Source organism: Sinohyriopsis cumingii, chromosome 6, assembly GCF_028554795.1.
Source record: "Sinohyriopsis cumingii isolate HCF-2022 chromosome 6, ASM2855479v2, whole genome shotgun sequence".
NCBI classification, from domain to species: Eukaryota; Metazoa; Mollusca; class Bivalvia; order Unionida; family Unionidae; genus Sinohyriopsis; species Sinohyriopsis cumingii.
In genome coordinates, this window is record NC_142966.1 from 157,129,561 (window position 1) to 157,150,234 (window position 20,674).

A 20,674-nucleotide genomic window follows, 5' to 3' on the forward strand; every position below is an offset into this window, starting at 1 on the left:
ACCGCGTGAAAGCCTGAGACGACTTCTTCGTTTTGATGTTGCAAAAAATGAGAATACTCAGGATCGAGCACAAAGCCGGCTGCATGTAGATCTGTATGCAACATTTTGCATCTGTCCATAACGAACTGGCGAATTTTTTTTTTTTCGTGCTGGTGGTAAATCAGCAGCTTCCACAGACTGATTGATTTGGAACGTTTTCCAATATACTTTTCCTGTATAAGGTACTTCTCCGTCAGCCAGTCGCAGTAGCTCAACAATCGGCTCACACACTTTAGTTATTGTTTCCACCGAGCTCCAAAACGTTCCATTCAAAATCATGCTTGTGACTGCCTCGCCTTTCTCTTTATAAACTATCATTTAGCCATTTTTTGTACTTGAGACTTGTCACAGTTTCCTGCAGAGCATCCTTAACTGTACTCAAGTGTTGGAGCATAATAAAGTGAGTAGCAAATCTCGTTTCGCCGGGCTTTAGAAGCTTTAGATGAGAATGATTGCGAAAACATGTCTGGGAATACTGGTAATTCGTGATGAATTTAACGATATCTTTAGAATCAGTAATTACACTATCTATCTATGGCAGCTTCCCTATGTCTTCAAGTGAAAGATCCAGACAGTGAGTCGTGCATGGCGAGAAAACTATATTAGGATATTGCTGCTGTAACATCGTATGAGCTGCAACACAATTTGATGCACTGTATATAATAACTTGTACAACACTTTCCATGCCATACGATACAATGCACTTTGGTATCTCACCAGCAATAAACGATCCATCTTTGCTTTCGCCAGAAGTATCCAAAGCATTGAGAAAAATACAGCTGTCACCAGTAGCTGCAAGAAAGTTAACAACGGGCTTGTTCTGCACATTTGTCCAACCATCAGACATATGCGTAAATCCGTGCTTGACGGCCTCTTCCTTAAAAGAGGCCATAGATTGTTCCACTTGATGTACTTCCTTAGCTAGCATTTCAGTTGAAATTTTGATTTTGCTTGGTGCTTTATAGTGAGGACCACATTTTGCCACGGCAGCTATTGCAGCCTTAAAATAAGTACTGTCGGCAATAGCGAAAGGTATGCTGCTGGTATAAAACAAACAAGCGACAGCTTTGTCTGCATCCTTTTTCGTAGCACTTGTGAACATAGAGGGTAACAACATCTGCTTCTCACTTGCCTCACTACTAGCAGCTTTTGTGGCTTTATCCAGTGCATCGAGTTTCTGTTTTTTCGCTTCCGCTTCTAGTCTCACTGACTGCAGCTTCTGTAAGGCCTGCTGCACTTCACATGGAACTTTTGAACATTTCCTGATGCCACACTTTGGATCTCCAAGTAAGTGACCTCTTATACGTACAACACCACCGTGAAATTCTTTATTACAATAAATGCAACTAACTTTGCTCAAAGTGACGTTATCTTTTTCATCTAGTACTAAAACATGTTTCCATTCTTCACTTTTTTCTTTCAGCATTTTAATTTCGTAATTTACTATCAGACAATCTTAACTGCTACTGGTCCGTTAGTTGTGTATGTAATGCTTCAGCACGAGCCAGTATCTTTCTGTAGCCCAGGCAGCTCGGCCTACGCACCGAGCTGTCGCTGTGGGAAAATCTATTTTCCCACGAGACACTACGACTATTATGTGGAATATCAACTGAAAAGTTTCTAAAAGACGTTTTCATAGTCAACTAGACCTATAAACTATATGAAAATTGTTTAGGCATAGCTTACAGTCAATTTCAGTCTGTAATTGCTATTTTGTGAAAGATATTTATCCTAATCTGATGACTACTAAATACTCAAAAAACTACAAAAATTGGACTTTATAGCATGCGAAATGTTCCAAAAAAGGGACTGCAAAAGGTTAAACACAGCGTCATCTTCCAGTGTATACACGCCTGGCCTACACTACCAGATATCAGCACTTTGTAGCATGTTTACGTAAAGTATCGTAGGCTAGCATCATAGATTCATTATTGATCGATATTTGTTATCTAGAGTATGACAGAGGACTGCCTGTATGGCCGATGAAAAAAAAAATGGAAGTACCAAATATAAAAAACGCAAAAAAAATAAAAAACGTAAAAAAAAACATGTTTTTCGAGGTAAAATAAAAAACGTAACAAAAGTTTTTATCATCTTTGGTTTTCAGTATGTCTGCTGCTATGCCTCAGAAGCACAAAGCCGTGTCTAGCTGCTTGTGCCCCATAGTTTTTACCTGTTTGAAAACATCGTGCACATGCATTCACTCTTACTTTAATTTCTCTTCTTATATCCAAACAAAATCCACGAAATTTTCACCATTTATTTCAAATGAATTTGCGACACATTGATTAATTTGTTCCCTATTTGTTGAAGTCTTTCACAACTTATTTATACAGTATTTACAAACATATGTGCAACGTTTGTCCGTAAGAACTCCATCATCATCGCTGTCCAAATCTAAATCTCACAAAATATCCAACTGCTAAGCATATTTTTCCTCAGCTTGCTCAATATTTTCAAGATCAAACCCGAGAAACTCCCCATTTTTGCTCTCATCAAAAATCACTCTTCCGTCCGCCATCATTTATGATTTTTCATGAACAGAACACGTGTAGTTAAATCGCTCTCAAACTTTAGCCTTTGGCTTCTGAACAATTCGAATTTCCACAAATGAAAGTAAAATTATTTCTGATTGGTTTAATAGTTGTTTAGTTCTTGGAATAAACCATTTCTAACCAGTCAGAGACGTTGTATCTAACACTCATTCATCATGCCTGGAGACGGGATCGGCCATTGAATGCAGTAAACAATTCACGACTACAGGCGGGATCGGCCAATGAATGCAGAAACCGGATCACGCCTACAGATGGGATCAGGGCCGAATGAGTTAAGCAAAAAACAAAAAAAAGGAACTCCAGTTCTTACCTTTCTGCTCATGCGCAAGCAAAATAATCAATGAAAAAGGATGTTTCTAATACAACTCGCTTTAGTCTCATGGAAAATCTGTTGAAAGCCGATGTATTGTGATATATTCAGAAATAGGCCCCCAAATGTCTTTCCTACGCACATTTCTGGCAAAAACGACAAAAACCTCGGAGGCCGAATGAGTTAAGGAACAAATAGATTCCAAGTTTTCAAAAAAGTCGCTTACTAAACATCGAGACTTCGTCTACTATCAACATAATTGATTTTCATGTTGCTATTTTTTGTAATGAAATTACATATTTCTTTACATGTTAGCCTCCCATCTCAAATTCCAGACCACCTATGTATTGTCTCTGCACCAATGCTGGAAGGATAATTGGTGCATGCAGTGCCATTTGTACATGTTAAATATACAATTTTGCCTTCCCCTCTTAAGTATTTCACACATTCTTGTAACAAGTATGTTTACCCCGTACCTGCCTGCTCTCCAATGTACACATTATGGCCCTTTTTAATGAGACAAAATGTCTCATTTTGCTTTAAACTGAACATGATTGTGGACTTAATACAAGTAATTTTTTTTATAAATTTAATGTTGAATTGTAAAACATGGCACATATTTATGTTAATACTCTAGATAACAAATATCGATCAATAATGAATCTATGATGCAACAGTCAAGCTGATTAATTTTCTTTTAAATAATTCAACAACGCCCATTGCAGTTGAATAAATTTACAATACACATTTATAATAAAGAATTCAAAGAAGAAGCGTTTGGAAAGTTTGTTTCAGACTTATAAAATGCCCCAAACCACATTCAATTAAAAAAGATTGCTTTTCATTTAAAATGTATTAAAGTACAATACAGTCTTTCAAACAAAATGTATAAAAATAGGTAAAGCTCAGCTATATGCAATTGAGTAGTTAAATAATTATGCTAAATTACCTATTATATTAATAGCAATTCCTGTCGCTTCTAGTTATTTTAGCTTAATCTCATAATATTGCTATCACTTTTCAGGATTAAAGATAGATCCAAAAAGATTTAATCGGCAGCCATATTAATGGTATTTGGACAGATTTACTATTGATTTTATATAGTGTTGGGAAAATAAGTGTGATTCTTGTATCTCAAGAAAATGTTAAAAAACATACACATATATACATAATGTCAGTCGTGCTGTCTGTTAATATCAGTCTTTGAAGTTTACTTTGCCTCGCTCTGCCTTGTTCAAAATTACCAATTTTGGTGGTAATATATAGAAGCTGACAGAAGATCGTCTGCTAGTGACTTGGTCACAAAGCATCTATAATCATATGTCATGACAAAAAAACATCTTGTCTAAAGAAAACACACTATAAAATTTTGAGAACCAAGACCGAAAATATAGTACACACAAAAAATGTATGCAGCTATCCATGGAGAAGCACTTTTCAAGTTTTGTAGTCCATTTAAGGTCTGTTACATTCCCGTGATATGCCAAAACAGTACAAGTCGAAAAGTGCAGAAAACTCCGATTGATATAATAATAATAATAATAATAATAATGACCTTATTTAAAGAGGGTAACACAATTAGCTAAAAACTAATCTACCTTGAGGCCCTCATACAGAGGAATTCATTTATTTAAGCTGCATCTCTGAAGCCACTGGATATATTGGGTTTGGAAGAAGGAAATAGAGTGGGCATTTCTAATCTCAGCTGGAATACTATTCCAGAGCAGAGTTCCAGAGTATTGGAAACTTTTTTAAAATAACTCCTTATTTGGTTTGGGAATTTTATACTGTTTGGTTGACATGGATCGCAGGTGGGGAGTATTACCAGGTAGCCTATACTGGAATAGTGATTGTAAATATTCAGGAGCACTATTCTGAGATATCCTGTACATTAATTTGGCTTTTCTCAAACAGATTCGGTCTTTAATAGGTAATATTTTTAACTTACCAGCTAAACTTTCCTTGCTTTCTTTCTGGATTGATATTAGCCCAAATGCTCTTTTTTGAAGATGTGCCAGCTTTGCTATGTTTTTATCATTTGAATTACCCCATACTGTACTACAGTAGTCCAAATAGGGTTGTATGTAACTGTTATAAAATAGTTTCCTGTGCCTTTCAGGGAGAAAATGTCTTATCCTACTGAGAAGCCATAAACTTGAATTGACTTTTTTACTGGTATGTTTGATATGTTCAGTCCATGATAGGTTATTATCTACCAGAACACCAAGTAGCCTATCATGACAGACTATTTGCAGATTTGTATCCTTCCATGTCAGACATAGTTCATCACTATCAAGATTTGTCCTTCTTTGCCGTGTTGAGATAAGTAATATTTTAGTTTTACCAGTATTTACCACCATGTCATTACATGTGCACCAGTTTTCCAGTTTGTTTAGGGCATTCTGTAAAGAAATTTCGAGCTCATGCTTTGTGTTTTGGATGTCTGACAATGTTGTGTCATCTGCATAGAGATCTGTAGATGTTATTGAGTCTCTTAGTAAAAGTGGTAGGTCATTAATAAATAAAATGAATAGTAGTGGACCTAGAATTGAGCCTTGTGGTACTCCATATCTAATTGTTTCAGGTTCAGACGGAACATTATTTATGTAAACATGTTGTGTTCTCTCATTTAAGTACGAAGTAAACCATCTAATTGTTCTTTCATCACACTGGTAGATTTTCAGTTTCTTCAAAAGGATTTCATGATCCACCATGTCAAAAGCTTTCCTGAAATCTACAAATACAGTTCCTGTTATTCTACCTTGGTCAAGTGCTTGAAGCCATTTATCAGTTAGGGAGATCAAGGCAGTCTCACAGGAATGGTTCTGTCTAAAGCCTGATTGATTAGGGTGTAACTGCAAGTGTTTGGTTAAATATGACATGAATGAGTCATGGACATGTTTTTCAATCAATTTTGACAAGTTTGGTAGTATTGAAATTGGTCGGTAGTTATCAGCATCATCCTTAGAACCAGATTTGTGAATAGGAGTTACTTTTGCAGTTTTCCATATTTTGGGGACAGATGAGGTTGCAATACTTAAATTAATTATGAATGTTATGCTATTTACAATAGCAAAGGCAGAAGATTTAATGAGTCGTGGACCAATCTGATCAAGTCCTGTAGCTTTCTTGGTATCAAGTTCACTGAGACATTTTTTAACAAAGTTTTTTGACACTGGTGGGATAGAGAAACATACCTCCTTTGAGATTTTACTGCTGCAGAACTTTTTCAGTTCATTAAAGTTGTTTTCTATCACTGGCTCTTTTAACTTTGTGGTAATGTTGATGAAAAAATCATTGAAAACATTTGCAATGTCAGTTTCATCAGTGACTATGGTGTCATTTACCAGAAGTGAGTGAATTTTATTTGTCTGTTTTATGTCTGTTCCTCCAGTGAGTTCATTGAAGACTTTCCAAATGGAGTTTGTGTTGCTCTTTTTGTTTTCAAGCAATGATTGATAATAAGTTTTTTTAGCTTTTTTGATCATACTTGTTATTTTATTTCTCCATACTTTATATTGTGCATGGTTTTCCATAGCCTTGAATTTGTCTCGTGTTTTCATAGCATCTAGGATTTCAGTAGTAAGCCAATTAGGTTGAATATCAGTCTTTACTCGATGTACTTTCAGTGGTGCATGCTTAGATACTACATCCATAAACAAGTCAGTCCACACCCTCTTGGCTTCATCTATGTCATCCAAATTTTGGATCATACTCCATGGAATTTTATATAGGTCATTGAGAAATTGTTCTTCATTAAAAGTTTTGAACGATCTGTAAGTGATCGTTTTATGTGTATTTTTCTTATTTTTCTTGCATTTAACCTTTCTTGTCAAAAAAGTAGGATAGTGGTCACTAAGACCAACATTCGGTACATTAACACAAGCCACATTGTCTGGTAGGTTAGTATAAATGTGATCAATAAGAGTGCTTGATTTTTCTGTTACCCTTGTAGGCTCATTTACCAGCTGGTCTAGGCCTAATGATTCAATAAATTCCATCCAGTTGTTCCTTATTTGAGTATTGAGAAGGTCCTTATTTATATCTCCGAGTATATATGTTTCTTTCTCCTGTGCTAGAACATTTTCTATTTGTTTCAAAAAATTATCATTCCAAAATGCTTTGGAGGAAGGTGGTCTATAAATGAAACCAGCTAGGAAAGATTTTGCATTATTTTGAAAGATTTCCACCCAGATACTCTCAATTTCATGTGACTCCAAGTCAAGTCGCCTTTTTACATTTACATCTTCCCTAATGTATACAACAAGACACACCCACCCCCCACCCCCCCCGGCCGTCTCTCTGTCCCTACGAAATGGTTTATTTTAGCCTTGACAGTGAAATAGATCATCATTGTGGTTAGCATTTAATTTGGTTTCAGTGAGTCCTAAAACATGTATATTATTTTCCATGGAAGACAACATTAACTTAATCTGGTCTATCTTTCCCACTATACCTTGTACATTTAAGTGACCTATGTTAAAACCTTTTGTATTTAGTTTCATATCAATTACATGTATGTCATCATGCAATGGGGTACTCACTGAGATTGTCTCCATACTACTTTTATCATTCTGACATCCTATTTCTATATTTAAATGTTCATATATATTAGCATCTTCAAAGTCACATACAAACCCTGAAAATCCATTTACATTTGCATCTACAATAGTGTCCATTGAATAGTTAGAGTCAAGAGTCCCACTGGGTACATTTAGGTTTTTTGTAAATGAAGCGTTGGCATTCTCCTCTTTGCCAGCTTCCTAATATGTATACATTGATGGACAAAGTCTTTGTTTGTGTCCATATTTATGGCACCTAAAACACTCGATCTGTTTGCCATGATGGCATACCTGTGTCATGTGCCCAGTTTCTCCACAGTTGAGACAACACTCTTCATTAAAGTACTTGAAAATAGGGGCATACATGTTAATATTTCTCAGTAGCTGAGAGGTTCCTTTTCTGCTTAGATGAATTTTGTCTCTGTGATAGAGACTAAGGTTGACATCCTGATTCTGAATGAAGAAAGATTTGTATTGTGGAATGTACTGTAGGTTGAAATCTTCACATAAGTCAATTATCAGATCATTTATTTCTTTGGCCTTGGTGTCCACACGAGGAGGTAGTCCCGATATCATTAATTTACATGTATTTGGGCTGCAATATCTAGCAGCATACAATAAACTTTCAAAATCTGTTTTGAGTTGATTTAGTGACCTTCCCTCACAGGCATCATTACCACCTACTAAAATAATAATTTGCTTGTATTTGGTTAGGTCACTGTTCATTATTCTGTCAGTGATGTTGTTGATTTTTGCACCTCTTAAAGTCTGTACATCTGTTTTAAAAAGTCTCCTTGGTATTATACTTTTCAAAATTGAGGAGCCAATTATTAGAGTCCTATCTTTCCTGGCTTGTGATGTCGTGTGTTGGACTCTGGATTGTATTTCAGACACATATCTTGGAGGAAGGGGTGCTGAAATTGGTGTTTCAGTTGTGTGAACTACTTGTGTTGATTCTGACACATTTGTCTGAGCACTGGGAAATGCAGTTGTTGGTGAAGGTAACAGACTTGTTTGAACTGCAGAATTGGCCGACCAGGGTGGCCATAACAACGTCATCGTTTGGACATAGAACACAATTTTACTATATATTATCTACATTTGTTTCTTAGTACTGACCTTTCCACTGTGTGACAAACCATACAAATCATGCTAATCCAAAATACATTCAAAGATGATGTCTCGGTGAAGTTCTTATCAAAGCTTGACCTGCATGTTTTTGAGAGGCTGCACTGTAAACAGAACACAAATTTCACTTCTGGATCACCACCAAGGCCCTATTGCTCACTGTGCACTGTTGCACACAAACAACCACACTCTGAGCTCATATTCTCAAGATTAAACAATTGCCTTTAAATCCTTACCAAAAATGCATAAATTTCACCACCAAAATGAGAGGAAAAATGTTCTAAAAATAGACTAGAACTATTCTTTGGGGGGGGGGGCCAGACAGATGCGCGCAACCCCCATGTAAAAAAAAAAATATAAAAAGTATTTTATGCTTGTGTGTTTCCCCCTCAGATATATTGTATGTTCTATTTATAAAGAATTTTTGATGGGATGTTTATTTCTCCCTAGTGTTAGCTAAAGGGTTGTTCATCTGAGCCTGGTTTTATACCGCCATGTCGGCCAATTCTGCGCGTCGGGTAATTCTGCGCAATGATACATCATTTCCGTAAACATTGGATCACGTGTTATTTTGTATCAAGAAAGAACGATCGTTCTTTAATTAAGGAAAGTTATATTCATAAAGTGTATGAAAATATCCCAAATTTAGACTAGAAATGCACATAAAAATGTGGTTTCTAAATGGCAACGTGAAGACCCACTCCATGACCTTGAACCTGTAACCCAGAAAATTCGATTTACTGTGCATCTTTTAAAATCATATAAATAACTACGTTATATAAAAGATGGAAATGTGTACCTTAAAACAAAATTGTATTTTAATCCAAGTTTCCAATTTTGCATGTTGTCCCACACGTACAAAATCGTCTGCTACCAAACGTGCCTACTTGCCGCTAGAACATCAATTCTTAACAAATTAACCGGTGTATAGTCTGTTTCTAAATTCTGTAGTAATTTTTCCCCATCAACAAAACTTTGTAAATACATTACATCCTATTCATTGTTTGTCTTCCGTGTAATAGCTTATTTTTCATAAAATGTTGAACTTTCCTAACATTTTTACAAGATCGGTTTAGTTTGCTTAATATCTCTTGCCATTTATTGGCATTTGTACGTTGAATTTTGTAAAACTAACTATAAACCTGACCTAATTACTCAACTGAGTTGCTGACAAAGACAGTCCAAAGTAATACATTTCATTTTTATAGCACGATAGATAAATATTAATCTTTTCAAAGCTCTGCGCAGAATAGGCCGACATGTTGCGAGTCAGGAAAACAAGGGGGTGGTATCCTCTGTGTCCAAAATTAATATTATTTTTAACAGAATATTCTGGTGACAATTGCATCTTTTCAAATGGTAAGCATTGCTGTATTTTATTTTTATAAATTGCTCGAATTCGGTATGCGTTTTGCTTCAATATTGGAAACATAAACCTTAGGTGCGCAGAAATGCCCGACAGCAGCGTACACCTTGCTCGAAGTCCCTTCCCTTATAATTTTTGTGACCTTTGCTAGAGGTCTCCTAAGTCTCACTGTTTGCTGTTTGTATTAGTGCTATATTGTGTGTACGCTATATTTTCATTATGTTTGAGATGGCAAGTATAAATCTTTTTTATATATATATATATTTTTCTTCTTCCTAGTTGTCTTATTTCACTTCTTTGGATTTAAAATCCATTACAATATATTTTATGGTATTTTCTGTTAATTTATTTTCAATTTAGAATTTTGGCGATCGGAATGGTGTGATATATTAAGTTATGAAGAAAAACAATTTGATTGTTTTATTCGAGTGGTAATATATGTCGTTCCTCTCAATACGTGCTAAAGAAGGAAATAGGTAGGCTGCGCTCGCTTCAAGGTCCAGACTTTTTTATTCCTTGTATTGCTCCCGAATCGAGTTAGGCCTCCTTTGAATATTCAAACTATTTTTTTAGAAAATTCAAAAAATTGTTTAATCACTACAAGATTGTAGGTTGGTCAACCATACAGTGCAGGAGCTGTATGGTTGGAGAATGAGAGGAGTCAGTTGGGTTGTACTGTTGTGTTTGTGTTTGGTCTGTTTATATTCTATATGGGGTGTTTTTCCAAGATACTTTCATAGGCCTGTCCACTTCATGTAGCGCCCTGTGGCATAGCACCATGATGTCATCACCTTGTAGTGACCCCATATAGATTCCCTGTAGTTTCGGATTTCACGTAATAATATTTTAGAATTTTCCAATGTGTAGCATCGTAGGATTCTTTAGAAAGTTCAAATGGTATTTGAAAGTTACAGTAAGTTAGGATTCCTATATAAACCTTGTTATAAGTTAGTAAATTTTTAAAATTATCTATATAGGTTTAACTTTAGAAAAGAAAAAAAAATTAATAAACAAAATTTAAAGTTTCAAAAACTTTAAACTCTGTTAAACTTAATACATAATTTTCAAATTTTTCCTGACTATTAAAAATTTTACAATTTAAATTTTATGTAATTTATATTGGATTGGGGTTCCTATTTAATTTATATTAAATTTGGGATGTAAAACCAGTTGAAATTTTCAAATTTGAAATTGGATCCTACGGTTTGGTGGGACTCTTGTCTGGGTCGGGGGATGAGTTGGATGCTCTGGCCTGCACAATGACAGTATCACACCACTAGTGGGTAGCCAACTGAAGCTCTCCCTCCCATTCCCCTCCCCATTTTGCTCCTCCTGTCCTCAGGATTCCAATTTTTTGAAAAGTTATTTCATAATTATCTCTCTATCACTATTATTTGCCCACAGGCCCTCATTATTCCAACAATGTAATTTGTAATTTTATAAAGTGTGTTTTTGTCAAATTTCCCATTTAAAAATAAAATGTTATTTCCTTAATATTTATCTTTTTTTACATATTTCCCCTATTAATTTTAGTCATTCATCCTTTCTTATTTTCGCATTGTGTCATAATATATTTACTGAAAGGGGCTTTCTTACACAGTGGACATTATGGCAATACTGATCTGATCATGTGCCGTCTCACTGCCATCTCCTGTCAACCATGCATTGTGCATGTATTTGAAGCAGAGGCTTTGAATTTTAAGTGATTCTTAAATTTGTTCCAGTGCTTCCAGGCCCAGGCCCAATTTACTTCTAAATTTTGGTGTTCTACTTTACTCCTACCCTTTTTTTGTTGTATCTTCTCTTATCCATTGGTATGTATCTTTTTCATCCTTTTTCATCGCAATATTTAATTAGTAATTCTTTAACAAGCCTAAACTTCCTAGGTATTTCGAAAAATTTTAAAAATCTATTATTTTGATACATTTCCCTCCTATTCCTCATAGTAAAACCATACCAATTTACATATATGTATATATATATATCCCTTCCCACAGTAGGTTGGGTTCAGATTTTAATCTTTTAAATCTTTTAAAATATTGGCATATTTAATTAAAATGGGATTAGGTAATGCTAATCCCCCCCCGCTTTATATAAAGTTCCTTTATTTATGTAGTGGACGCCTCTACTCCGTTCGCATCGAAGCCCCCTTTGACATCTGCTGTAAACATCTGCCATTTTTAGCAGGTTTTCGTAGCACTACCTTCGGGGAAAGCCCCTTATTAGATACCGAATTCATTGCTGTGAATGACCAATACGTCAGATCGCGTATTTGCTGTTAATGCTCTGGTCGAAATCTGCTATTTAAAGTAACTGGGTCATATTCTTCACTCCAAAATGAAGGTCGCAGATTTCTTTCAGTACTTTTCATGATTAGAATCACAACTATGAAAGCTTCAATAACTTGGGTAAAGGTCTGATATTGATGTAGGTAGCAATTAATTTTTATAAATTATCAAATTCAGATGACTTAGTGACGTAGACGCTGACAAAACACTTGTAAATTTCGAGTATGAGAAATGGCAGCTACGGTTGGTCACGCGGTCTCACTGACTTGATGGTGAACAAGTTCTTTCAAGATTTTAAAGCACATAAAAAATTCTTCTGTGAAAAATAATTACACAGCTATAACGATTGGACTTTACTCTTAAATTTTTCCATACATAATAGATGTGTACCAGAAATGTAAAATGGTTAAAATTACTTTAACATACACTACATTGCTTAACAGTTAACAGGCAGGCCAATGTGTATGGAGTCGAATAGGTAACAGGTGTTCTATTTATAGCACACTGCACTGGGTAACTTGGCTGCATGTGTATCGGATGGTTAAAAAGCCATACACTCAATGAAGTAAAGGGTTAACAGTTAACAGGCAGGCCTATGTGTATGGAGTCGAATCAGTAACCGAGTTGTTTATGCACACTGCTCTGGGTAACTTAGCTACATGTGTATCGGAGGTCTAAAAAGCCATATACTGTATGATGTAAAGGGTTAAATGTCTGTGCGCTATTAATAACTCACTGGGATTTTACAACAAAAATCGATAATTTCATATTTCGCAACATAAGGATGTTCTCATAAATTTTAGATCATTCATGATCGTCTGATTTCACAATGGAGGCTCTAATGAATTTTTTACACAGCCACCTGTCGAGATATTGTTGCAATTTCAGCTTTTGCTATGTATATAGCTTTCATCGTCATGATGAAACAAGTACAGATTAACCTTACCACTAATGAGAGAGTCAGGTTCTTGCATTTTGATGAAATTCCCATTCGAGACTATGGATTTATTGACGTAACACTATTTCAGTTCATCATCCACAGTTATCTTTGTGTATTTGTCTTGTGATATTTGATTATAAAGATTATCAGCAGCTTTAGAAAGCGAGTCTGTAACCCAGGTAAGCTTATTAAAATAATCTGAATTTTCTGTGCAAATCTCCTCACAAAACAATTGATAAAGTCCTTGATCAACATTTCAGTATACTCTGTATCATCAGCACCTTTCCCTTTTATCCTATAACCAGTTGGAGTTCAAATCCCAAACGAAGCCTTCGTTTTAAGATTAACCACCACTCCTAATATATTCCCTGCATAAAAGTTGAACTTCTCATGGACATAGAATATCTCCTGCTCACTAGCTGTCAATATAAATCCACTAAGCGTAATTGTGCTCATGTTATAATAATAGCTCTTTTGATTCTCTAAATTACAATTTTTACAGCACACATAATTAAAGAAATATAAAACACTAGATTTAGGATGTTGTAACTTGCTGATATTGCAAAGAAAAGTCTGTACTTGACAGAAGTATATCAGCCTATAAAAATCTCAACTGCTTTTGATGGCTTTGATAACAGTTCTCGATTCAATAGTAAACAATTACTTACAAATTTCTCTTCCACAAACTCTGTTTCAGACAACAGCCAGATCACAGCTTGCCTTGCACAAGGGCTTGAAAATAATAGATCAGTTCTATGTCAGATTTTCTAAGCTAAATATATCTCTTGAATCCTGTTAGATGGTTTTATCAATCAGACTACAATAAAAAAAACTCTAAATGTTATATTAATATTCAGAACAGCGATAAAAAATGTTTCCAGTGGGATGTATTGTCTGCGTTATTTCCTGCATGAGCCCATCCTTATCGAGTATCAAAATATATTGGTTATGTTAACAGTCTAAACTTTAGTGGGATTGTCTGTCCCATTTCTAAATATCAGATTCCAGAATTCGAAAAACAGAAAAATCTACTGTTATCTGGAGGTATTAACCCTTAAAGTGTTGTATTGTTTAGCAGTACAAGATCCCTTGGTGCTGAATTGTTTAAGAAAGAAAAAAGAAGAAAACTGCAGTTTTTAAATTGTATGTATTTCAATAAATATACACAATAGATGCACAAACCCTGTATGAAAAATGATGGTGGATGTCTAAACTTTAAGATTAGCATCAAGGCACATGTGCAAGTTTAATATACTTGCATGTACAGGTGCAAATACAGGGAAAATGACAAGTTATGATTATATTTCATCTGTATTCTTGTTTGTTATTAAATGGAAATGTTCAAAGAAATAATATATTCTTTAGTAGTTCAACCATGTTCATGTAATGTCTGTGACAATGTTATATTTAAATTGTGAAAATCACAGGTAAAGAAAAGGTAAAAGTTTTGTAAATATCCACTCCATGAATTAGCAGAGGTAAGTTTAGACCCGCAGAGTCAGTAATAAATGTTTATTAAAATTTTCACTTGTTATTTATCATCAAAACTAAGGTTCATAACTGGTGAATAAACCTCAGCAAATGCTTCATTTTTTTAAAATCGATGGGTGGATCTTGTGTAAAGGGTCACCTTGATTGTTCTCGTCTGCCAGGTGTAAATTGCTTAGAATAGCTAGAAATCTATCCCACACTCATTTTTTTGCTGAAGTATGGGGTTGATATCACATCATTAGCCCAGTAGGAACTGAGATGAGATTTATGTACCAAACCCATTGCTATAATCAATGCGAAAGAGTTTTAACTGGTCAAGTGTGAAAGGTTGACTAGCACTTTAAGGGTTAATGTATTTGGTGTCAATGATAAACAAAAGATATATCCCAGATATATCAGCGATCTAGCATCACAGGAAAACATTTGATAAAGAACACGTGGATAAAAAATTTAATGGGCTAGTCGGAGCACAGTATAACAAGTATAAGGAAAAGAAATGTTTGTGTCAAGTTTTTGCACTGCTCTATATCCTAACGTGTACTTTATCAACACCTCAAATATTGCCCAAATGTTCAAAAAATATCTATGCCTGGGAAAGATGAAAGAATATTACAATTTACAAATTAGAGACAAAAGATAAAAGTGCCTTTTATGGTATACACAGATTTTGAGTCCATTTTTTTTTTCCAGTACAAGGAGCAGCAAATAACCCTGATAAATCTTCAACAAGAAAAATACATGAGCATATATTCTGTGGAACGGCATATAAGATCGTTTGTGCTGTTGATAAATCTTTATCAAAACCAGTAAGTATTTATTGTGGAAAGGAACCTTCTGTTTGGTTGCTTAGGAACCTTATGAACAAAATTGATCTCGTCATGATGTTACTCACTAGGACAGTAGCAATGAAACCACTAACATTAAAACAGGAAGCTGAATTTGATTTAGCAGAAATATGCTATACTTGTGAGCAGGTGCTTTTGCTCCAGGATAAAGTAAAAGATCACTGCTATATTACTACTTGAATATATGGTGTACATTAATTAGCACAAGATCTTACTGTCACAATGAAAGAAAAGAATATATTCATCAAATCATTTAATATTTTATCAGATAAAAATAAGAGCATATGAATAGGATCTGTGGGATGAAACTTGGTACTTTTGTTCTGTATGGCTTTGGAAACACTTTACTAATTTACTTCCATTTGGGGAAGGATGGTGTCAGAAGGCTAGGTTCCCTCTCTCATCTGTCAAAATTAGAAACTATTAGGTGATAAAGAAGAATGTTTGCATTTTGAATTACTCTGAACAACTTCTTTTAAACAAAATCAAAATTCTGCATCATTCTCTGCTTCTGACGAGCTTCAGGTATCATCCATTGAAATGGATTACAGCAACCTGTACTATGTAACCAGGCAAAAAAAACCTATTTACCTCTTTGGCAAAAGTATTTCATTTTTAGTCAAACATTTTAAAATCACTCAACAATTCTAGGAAAAATCACTAAGCATTATTCATGATTATCCTCTAATGAGCTACTAAATTTTAGTTTTACCATCCATTTTTAAGGGCTATGACACGTGTCAAACGAATGGTACTTCGGAGCTTTAAACACAGGAAATTCAATGAAACATTAGGTACCTTAAAGATGTTTTGAAATAAAATAAGTGCCATATTCTTTGAAAATGAAAAGAATTAAATGTAACAACATCTGAACAATTGTTGAATTTGATATGTGAGAGGAAAAAGAGACCCTGAGAATAACAAAAATGAGATTAACAAGCGTCCATGTAATTTTATAATCTTGTGAACCTGTTGTCGATAACTGACAGTATTGCATCGATTGCTGCAGTTTGGCAAGTGCAGCAATAAATAATTATCTGCAGAGTTGTAATCTCAACTATTGGGTGAAGCAACATTACAAAGTCATCTTTTGACATATTTAAATCGTAAAAGTGAAACAGTACACTACTGCCAATCTGCAGTCCCAAAAACTGACAAAATACACTCTTTGAGTTTTACTCACCAACATGATAACTCCGTGATTTCAAATTATCTCTTGGGTTATTGGATTGGTTACTGCTGATGTATTGGTTCTATGGGTAATGAAATTTTCCAAATTAATGAGCTAAATTGTGATGGTTCAGCCTTGAAAATTTCATCTGATTTTGAACACGAGGCTACGTGTTTTTTTGTGTTCTTGTGACTCAAATATGTTGTGTATATATTTAGAGTTTGTAAACCAGTCTCCTGACTGTAAAAAGGTAGAAGTAACTGCCTTTATGCCTCAATACCAAATTAAGTCTGTGTCGTGGAAAACCATATTTCATCATGCATGCTTTTATTATTTGATTTTACAAAGCTCAGTTCTAATTAGAATGTTAGCAGAATTGGATGGATCTCGATCTCTTTCTCAAAGAAAACAAAAATTGTGTATGTTTTTAAAAATTATTTGGTATGTAAATAACTGACAATTATTTTTTTTTTCTCTCCTGGCAGCAGATTGTCATTGAAACAAACAATAATTTCTACAATTGTTTCAAAAACGTAATGGCAGAAGTTAATATTACAAGATTTACAGAGACTATATTTGATGGTGCACACCTTGTCAGTAATAGCATTTACAAGTACCTGACATCAAGTATCTTGCTGTAATAAGTTTGTCTGTAAATAACTTTGCAGTCGTCAATTACTATCTATTTTAAAGGATTTTACTAAATGGAATTCTTTATCCAATTATCCATTCGCTGACAAAATGACTGCATAACTAAATGATTGTACATTTACTTAAAGAATTTCCTTTATGCAACAAAAAAAATCCTCAATTATTTCTCTAACATATGTACTATTTTTTAAAATTTAAAAATTACAACAGAAAAAACATTTTATATTTTGCCTAGGTCAAGAAATAATTGTTTATTTTGAAATATATTAATAATGTTCATAGTTCATTTAAACGTAGAGAAATGTTGGAATAATATATTTTATTTATGTAGCAGCTAAGTACAAGTAATTCCAGTTGTTAGCATTTTTGCAACACTGAAAATGTATGTTATTTAAGTCAAGTGCATTATCAGATGCATTAACATCTTTTAATTTGACAGTGTAGTTTTTTATACTGAACATTATCTTGTCACAATATATATTCCACATTTCAGGAAGTACCGATCTCATGCAGAGCCGCCGACTTTCAACTTTCATGGCTGACTATTGCAAGCTTGCGCAAGGTTACAACAAGAATTTTAGATTTTGCAAGCTTGCAGACTTGAAAAAATTTCTTTGCAAGCTTGTGCGAGCACCCTTACTAGTGTGTCGTAAGCTTGCTGCAAGCTTGTCATAAGTATGCATTTTGGCTTGGGACATTACCAAAACTTTTCATAAACACACTGAAGAATTAAAGTCACTATATGAATGAACTAAACTCTTTTCAACTGAATCGACACAGCCAACATGCAGTGAATCTGTTTTTGGAAAGAGTAGTTTTCTTAATGTAACCACTCACTTTATAGCTTCATTACAATAGTGTATTGATAGGATTAGAAATGAAAGGTTTTATTATTAATCTACATACATGTAGTAACATTATGCATTAGTTAAATAGTATTTGTTTTGCTGTTTTTCTTTTCTTCATATTTTCACAAACATGAGTGAACTCAGAATACAACCTTGACCATACAGTGTCTCTCGAATTCCAGTATATAGCGTGTTCCCGTATGTTTCTGACCTACATAATTGCATTTTGAAGCTGCATCTTCAGTAACATAATATTTTGACTCCGTTTTCTATGAATTTTACATTTTCCTAAATATCTTGACCCAGTGGTTTACAAAAAAGAGACAGTGTAATAAAATGGTTCTTCCCAGACACAGTGGTGTACACCATTATATTCTCATGACAGGTTCAGTTACAGTTCCAAACTGATTTATATGAAGAAAATAATGTACATGCAGCAGTTAAAATATTCATGTTACTGATTCTATTCTTAAAACACAAATTGCTAGTTACATAAGTTTAAGTTTTGAAACACAGTTTAGTATGTTTATATCATCAAAATATAACTTGCAAAATCGGTTAGTGATAGTTGCTAATTTGGGGAAAGGGTTAACTCTTTACCTCCTGCTAACGCATATATGCAACCATAAAAATAGCCTTGTAACCCCAGAGACGCATATACAAGCTGCTATTAATACTCTCTCTGTCCCAGCTGGCTCATACATGCGTTTCCGGCCAAGGGTTTGGAAACCCCAGATACGCATATACACGTTTCATATTAAGGCTTTGTATTGGATGAAATTACAAACATCCGTTTTCTTTAATAATATTTAGCCAATGAAAATAGTCCTTACATATAATGATAAACGTATTCTGTTAGTAGTTTTACAGCATATAAGCGGGAAATTCTATTGAAAATGAGGTCAATGGTGACAGTAAAACAAAATGTCAATAATCGTGTATTCCGACGACAATTCTGATGGAAGTTTTGAAGGATTTGAAAGTGATGATATTGATTTTAACCAGATTCAAGATGAAGGATTGGACATTAGTATAAGTCCTGTTTCGACATATGACATCTCACATTTATCTGAATCCGAGGATGAGACGTGAGACAGATCAGGTTGGAACACGCGAGACCAGTAAATGTGGATGACTTTACAGCAGTTTCAGGGCCATCATTTATTTTAGAAGAAAATGCAAGGGAGATAGATTTTTTTTAATGTGCTTTAGGCAGTATCATAAAAAATTACCAAATCTGCAATAAAATAGTGGACACATTGGTGTGCAAGATAGTGGTGAGAAAAGTAATCTAATATACATTTTAAACACAGAAATATTGAGATCTAATTTTTTTATTATAAATATGTGAATATAAACATTGATTTCTGTGGATTGTATGTACTTGTTGGTGGAAATGAGTGGCAGAAAACATTGGTAAGTGTTTAAAATTTTATTTTTCATTAAATTACATTGTTTGCATGGGACAAAATTGATACAGAAAATGTAGACGGCATGTAAATAACTCAAGAAGTTCTCACTCAGGCAGCTGTTATGATGCTCTGGGGTTCAGCCTACAAACTGCTGCTAGAAGGCAGGCAGCTTATCAGGCTTAGTAACCAGGGCAGCAGGTACTTGCAGAAGGTAAAGAGTTAATGGTCAAATTGGATATCAACACCACCTATTTGATGGCTTGAAGCCTACATTTTGCCTTGAGTTATGACAACACTGGAACTAACCTGGCAAAGACGGGGGAGTATCTAAAAAAAGGACGATCATTCAGCATCCCTCTTAAAAATCACAGGGCGATGTTGTTTTTGCTTTCATAACAGAAGAAGGCGAAGTTTAAGATTTTTAGGCCACTTGGTCTCCCACATTGCCTGGTAGCATGACCCTGGTTAATGTAAATGATCACGTAACAGGTACCTAACTGGCTTAAGTTTTGTGCAAGGAAAGAAATCAAAATCTCGGCTGAAGTTTGTGATGCCAGCTTGTTTGGGGACAGAGCACAGGCCCTCAGTATTTTGTATGACCAAAATTTTATATCAAGATATCACTTTCTGCAAACTAACAGATTTGGTGAGAGATGATATTCAGAGACCAGTGCTGAGATCTCATCTGCTACCCACTCACATTCATGTTTGTATGTTTCCTCATGAATTCAGATTTAAATATGCCACTACCCAGCTAAAAATAGCATTTTCTTGACCATTGTGAATCTGCTAGCCAGCAAGGGGTTCAGTTTTTTTTTATTTTTTTAAAGAATTCTCATCATGCATCATGTATGTGTGAGAAAAGAACAAGAACTTAAAATAAATTTATTTAAACAACAACCAATACTAATATACAAAAAAAAGCTATGCCAGATTGCTTTTTAATTAGCTTCTCATTTAAGTTTGTACAATAAGTCTTTACAACTGTGCATTTTGGGACTGGCAGAGTATTGTCTCCCCTCCCAACAATTCATTTCAATGCACTGATTTGATTGTAGAAGAAAGGAC

At 34.6% G+C, this 20,674-nt stretch overlaps 1 long non-coding RNA gene across 1 annotated transcript in view; it reads left to right on the forward strand.

The window, feature by feature from the left end:
* LOC149798351 (uncharacterized) overlaps window positions 1-17,950 on the forward strand; it is a 99,475-nt gene extending 81,525 nt beyond the window's left edge. Inside the window, exons 2-3 of the long non-coding RNA XR_016421643.1 lie at window positions 15,370-15,485; window positions 17,840-17,950. This is a non-coding gene — a long non-coding RNA (uncharacterized LOC149798351). The remainder of the gene's footprint in view (window positions 1-15,369; window positions 15,486-17,839) is intronic.
* Window positions 17,951-20,674: the final 2,724 nt, after the last annotated feature.